The sequence below is a fragment of the Ornithodoros turicata genome, chromosome 7 (genome assembly GCF_037126465.1).
Source record: "Ornithodoros turicata isolate Travis chromosome 7, ASM3712646v1, whole genome shotgun sequence".
Taxonomy (NCBI): domain Eukaryota; kingdom Metazoa; phylum Arthropoda; class Arachnida; order Ixodida; family Argasidae; genus Ornithodoros; species Ornithodoros turicata.
Genome location: NC_088207.1, coordinates 6,713,551 through 6,719,378, shown reverse-complemented (window position 1 = coordinate 6,719,378; position 5,828 = coordinate 6,713,551). Strand labels below are relative to the sequence as shown.

At 51.2% G+C, this 5,828-nt stretch overlaps 1 non-coding gene across 1 annotated transcript; it reads right to left on the bottom strand.

The window, feature by feature from the left end:
- Positions 1 to 5,550: 5,550 nt before the first annotated feature.
- Trnaa-ggc (transfer RNA alanine (anticodon GGC)) lies at positions 5,551 to 5,623 on the bottom strand. The gene has a single exon. It is a non-coding gene; the product is annotated as a tRNA-Ala (tRNA).
- Positions 5,624 to 5,828: the final 205 nt, after the last annotated feature.

The following is a 5,828-nucleotide window of genomic DNA, read 5'->3' as shown; positions in this document are numbered from 1 at the left end:
TGAGGCTGGAACAACATAGAAGGGACAGATACAAACAAAGCCTCAAATTGCCTAAGAAATCAACGATCAAAGATGAAAGTCACTGAAAAGGTTAGCCAGCTGTAGCCAGTAGTCTGCACACAGTAGCTTGAGCTGCCATGATATCACACTCTCAAAACAGACTTTTACCGTTTAGTACGCTCCCGTTTTCAGCAAATCCAAGGAAAGAACGATGTCACTGGGGAAGATGGTTGGGCTAGGTGCGTGCTATGTGGTGAAGTTCATTTTATGAGGGTGCACCACGATCAACATTTTTTTCAGTTTTGGAAAGTGAAACGTCGTCTTCATTGTGTACCGCTAAGTGGCGTGAGAGGCGAGCACTTTTATTGATAAGCTTCCTCCACACCGGCAAAGTTGGATAACTAGCATTGGTGATATATAGCAGTGGGTAGAATGCACAGAACGTTTACGGCAGTTGTCGCACTAACAATGTTTAGCGCGCTGTATTGGATTCGCCGATGCCTGCTGTCCTTTGGTGGCCCAGATGTTGGGAGCATGGCTATTTTTCAGGCAGTGAGAGCTGGGCTGCGTGCACATATTACCCGTGAGCAGTTATTTGGGTCTGTGGAGTGCTGTCGCCGCTGGATTACAGCGACTCGGCTCTTTGATCATGATCAAGGTGAGTGGCATATCAAGTTCTAGTAAGCCCACTAGGACTGTACTGCTCCCCCGTAGCGACTCTTCCGTAGTTTCAGGATTGTTCGCAGGGTATGGCACGTACAAAAAGCAATCTCCCTTTGGAGCGTTGTTATCTGGTATGTAAGATAGAGTTTGTGTAAAAGAGGCTACCTCCATAGGTAGTTATCTTGCTTGACGACAATACACACTTGAGAATAATATACATATATACGCTTGTCCCATCCTACAGTTGGCAATACAAGGAGAATAATATATACGTCAAAGCCCTAGTGCACTTGCTTAAGCCACAAATAGCCACAAAGCTCAGAGTGACCTAAACAAAGAAGGGGAAAAGGACAAACAAAACAACACAAAATTGTCTAAAAAGTGACCAAGATGTTTCCCTGGGAGACCACAAAGACGTCATGATGACTTCGCCATCGGCGTCGGAAACCGTCCCTGCCTTACGAAGTTCTGCCTGTAGACGGGTCTTGAGTGCCACGCGTGTCGCTAGTGTGAGGTTCAGGAGTGTAGCCGGTGCCGCTCCGTAGACGGAACGCGTTCGCGCACACCACAACTGAAAACATATCTCTGCTGCCAGCAACTGAAAGGCGGGTTCCTTCCTCGATGGTACTGGGAGGTCGTCCAGGTAGTAGACCGTGTCATAGGACACTCGTGGAATCCGGTAGACAGAAGCCACTCGACGCCACAAAGCCGCCGCATTGATACAATCGTATAAGATGTGGCGGTGGGTTTCCCTCTCACCACACAGCACACACGTATCCGACCGGGTTAACGCAAACTGGTACAGTCTTGCTCGTACAGGAAGGATGTCGTGCGTATGTTGCCATAGGATGTCTACCCTTGTTCCGTGGATGAGCCTCGATGCGATGCGACTTTGGTCGTGTTGTTGCTGCTCCCTAATTGGAAAGCTTATGTCGCAGAGTGCTCGGTAGATCTAACGGACAGACCACATCGTGAAGTCTGCTTCTTGCAGGAACTTATGAAGCCTAACGGCATGCATTTTCATCAGACTGTAGAACGTCATTAGACGTTCGGCGTGCGGGCGTCCATTGTCGTAAGAGCCTCCGAAGTCCTGTATCCAGCTGCCGAAGAAGTAGAAGGCAAGGTCGTGACAGATGTGGTCCTTGTTGCGAAGAATGCTGAACAGCGACGCAAGGCCCAAGGCGACGCAGAAGAGGCGAACATCGGGGAAGTTCCAGCCCCCTTCTTGTGGTGGCCTAACCATCACTGACCGCTGGACTCGTTCAGGACGATCGTTCCAAAAGTAGGAAAATGCCATGCGGTTCATCCTTCGAGCCGTTGCAGTGGCGGGCTGGAAGGCCGTCCCAAAGAACCACAACCGAGAACAAACATTTCGTGGGACAACCTCCGCGCGATGCCTAAAATCCAAATCCACTGAAGACAGCGCTTTCAGACGGGCCTCCATGTCTTGCAGGGCGAGAGCCCAATTATTGGTAAGTGGACCTCTTCGATTGAAATGTACGCCCAAAATGCGGCAAGACCCCTGCACCGGTATGCCGTACGCTGAGACGTAGGCGAAGTCTTCCCCGAAAGCAAGCAGCACTCACTTCCGTTCGTTCAGTCGCTGCATTGTATGTGGCCAGACAGGCCAGCACCTGTTGGATTACCCTTGGCTCCGGCAAGCATACAGTCAGATCATCCGCGTAGGCGAAGATGGTAGGACACCGGCTGCTGCCTGGGACGGGAAGTCGCGGGACCTGACGTTCGTCGGAGAGCTTTCGGATGGCCACCTCGAAGATAAGGACGTAAAGCAGAGGTGATAACGGACACCTCTGCCGCACTCCTGGTCGCACCTTGAATGGCGCAGTAGCTCTTGCATTCGCCAACACTTTACTCTGAGAGTCAGCGTAGAGCACTCGAACAAAGCACCGAAAGGGCTCACCAAATACACCACGTCTCAAGACGAAATGCAGGAAATCGTGGCTCACCAAGTCAAACGCTTTCTGCTGGTCAAACGAGACGGTGAACGCAGGAGAACCCGTGCATGTCACCCAGTTGTAAATGTCCCGCAGAGCGATCAAGTGCTGCTGAATGCTTCTCCCGGGAACCGAGCAGGCCTGGACAGGGGAGACGAGCCGATCGATGCAGGTGGCAAGGCGCAGCTGAATCACCTTAGCGAACAATTTATAGTCCACGTTTAGTAGACTAATCGGTCTCCAGGCCGTGAGGTCTTCCGATCGACTTCGATCTTTACAAATTACCTTGATAAGGCCACAGCGCCATGATGCTGGCAAGCAGCCTTGTTCGATGGCCTCCGCGAAGACGTCCGACACAGGAGCGCCGACGATGTCCCAGAAGCGTAAATAAAACTCCACCGGGAGACCATCAGGCCCTCGACATTTACCTTTCCGCAATGTCCTGGCAGCCTTGAAGAGCTCCAACGGCGTCACTTCGAAATCAAGGTCACACGACTGGTCATCGGTGAGACTCGGGTAGTCTTGGCAAATGTCCTCCCACAAAGAGGTGTCCACCGCCCTTCGGTCGAACAGGCTTGCGTGAAACGAGTGGCAGGTGCTCATCAGCTCGTCCATGCTGGTGGCGACGAAACCGTCTTCCCGTACATGTCTTGTAAGACATTCGGGCGGCGATCGAAGTGTGTCGGCGAGGACGGACCGAATTCGTGGAGCGTTTCCTGAAGTGTGCCGAGGGCTGAAAATCCCTGCTGTCTGTGTTGACTATCCTTTTGACCTCCGGTACAGGAGAGCAGCGAGGTCAGCTTAAAGTTCCTTGTACGCAGTGCGCTCTTCCCGTGTCGTCAAGCGAGCATCCAGGAGATCTCGGAGTCCAACCTGTAGCATCGCGATCTCCATGTGCGACTCAGCCGCCAGTCTTGTACCCCATGTCCGCAAGATGTCTCGCGCGCCGTCTTTAACGCTATCCCACCAGTCGAGGTTAGGGGGCTCCTGCATGCGACCACGGAGGTATGTCGTAACTTCGGTCACCGCACGTTCTTCCTCCAACAAGGACACGTTTAGACGCCACGGCGTAGGGTGTAGCCAAAGCCCTGCTGGTCGCGGGTTTCCAACACTAGAGCCCGATGCTCCTACTGTTGCTCATCTCCTAGAGCCAACAATACAACAAATTTTGACTAGAATTCTAGCCAGGACACCGACGTCAAGCCTATTCGGTTCTCGGCAGGTCATCGGTCCTCCATAGGATGGCCGTTCTTGACCCCATCCAGTGGTTAAACCTGAGACAGCTAACGACGGTGTTATCCTCCTTACCAGGCAAACGCTTTCGACAGAGTGCGTCATTGGTATCTGTTTCATTCATTTCATTCGTTCATTTGTTTCATTCGTGTCTGCAGTTCCACTGCATTATCGTTGAACTGCCGTAGGTTCTATCCATGATTGGCTTGCGTGATGATCCTCAGCAGCTCAGGTTCGAAGGCTAGAGCCTGCTTTACCTCGGGAAGTTGTTGGGCCTGTGAGAGACACACCAATAGCCTTAAATGCTGCCATGGTCTGGAGGACCCATGAGATCTGTTCTGGGTGGAATCCTTGTGTCTGCCCGATGGATGAGTTTCCTCGGTGGCACTGGTGGCTGGGAAGGCTTGAAAGCTTCGACAGACTCTTTTAGTAGACGATACACTTGGAGGCGGTGGAGGCATTTTTGCTGCCGGTGGGCCTGTGGTCTATCGTGCTTGCCTCATTTAGCTGACATTTGTGGGAGCTGAGGGAAGTTAATTTTCATACATTGGCAGTGCTCGCAGGGGCTAGTCTCTTTTGTTGAGCCTGTCGCTTTGTTTTGTTTTGTTTTGTAACAGCATTGCCACGAAGAAAGGAACGGTGGTGGTGATGGTGAAAGGGCTCGCCGTTCTCTTCCTAAGGGAATGTGCGTCCTGGGCCGACTTCTAAGGGAACTGTGCCGACATACATCTGAAAGCGTCTGAGGACGCTGAGGACACACTAGAAGGCGGTAGGGGCATTTCTGCTGCCGGTGGGCCTGTGGTCTGTCGTGCTTGCCTTGCTTTATCTGGCCTTTGTGGCACCTGAGGGAAGTTTTCAGACGTTGGCGGTGGTGGTAGAGACTCTTCTTTCGTTTGTTGAGCGTTTTGTTTCGTTTCCCTTTGTTGTTTTGTTTTCTAAGAGTATTGTCCTGAAGTAAGAAAAAAAGCGTACGACCCCGTTTTCAGCAAACCAGGGGAAAGATTAACGTCACTGGGAATGATGGTTGGCTAGCTTCGTACTATGTGGTGAAGTTCATTTTTAAGAGTGCACCATGATCAACATTTATTTCAGTTCTCAGAAGTAGAACACCGTCTTATTTGCGTACCGCCAAGTGGCGTGAGAGGCGAATACTTTTATTGATAAGGGCAAATATTTGGGCTGCCAGAAGTTGATTGGGCCACCGTAAGGTACCTGGAGGCGTTGCTGGTCGCACGCGCAGAGCGGAAGCAACTAGCATTGCTGATTTCGGAAATTAACTTCCAAATTTGGATTCGCCGGTGCCGACTGTCCTTTGGTCGCATAGAAGTTGGGAGCATGGCTATTTTTCAGGCAGTGAGAGCCGGGCTCCGTGCACATATCATTCGTGAGCAGTCATTATTTGGGTGTGAGTAGTGCTGTCGCCGCTGGCCTACAGCGACTCGGCTGTTTGGTCATGATCAAGGTGAGTGGCATATCAAGTCCTAGTAAGCCCACTAGAACTGTACTGCTCCCCCGTAGCGACTCTTCCGGAGTTCCAGGATTGTTCGCAGTGTATGGCATGTACGAAAAGCAATCTCCTTTTGGAGCGTTGTTATCTGTTATGTAAGATAGAGTTCGTGTAAAAGAGCCTACCTCCATAGGTAGTTATCTTCCTTGATGGCAATACACAAGATGAAAGATGAAAGTCACTGAAAAGGTTAGTCAGCTGTGGGATTCGAACCCACATCTTCTGGATTGCCGGTCCAGGGCTCTACCAATTGAGCTAAGCTAACACGCCTTCTCAGTGACCTCCAGGGTGCGTCATCTGAAGGGACAAACCAGCCACTCTCTCTCACTCATCCTCCTTTCACTGTTACATTTTTGCTCACTCACACACACATTCATACGACGGGACCGACGCAGGCGGCAACTGATGAACATGAACTGATGTTCTGAGGCTGGAACAACATAGAAGGGACAAATACATACAAAGCCTCA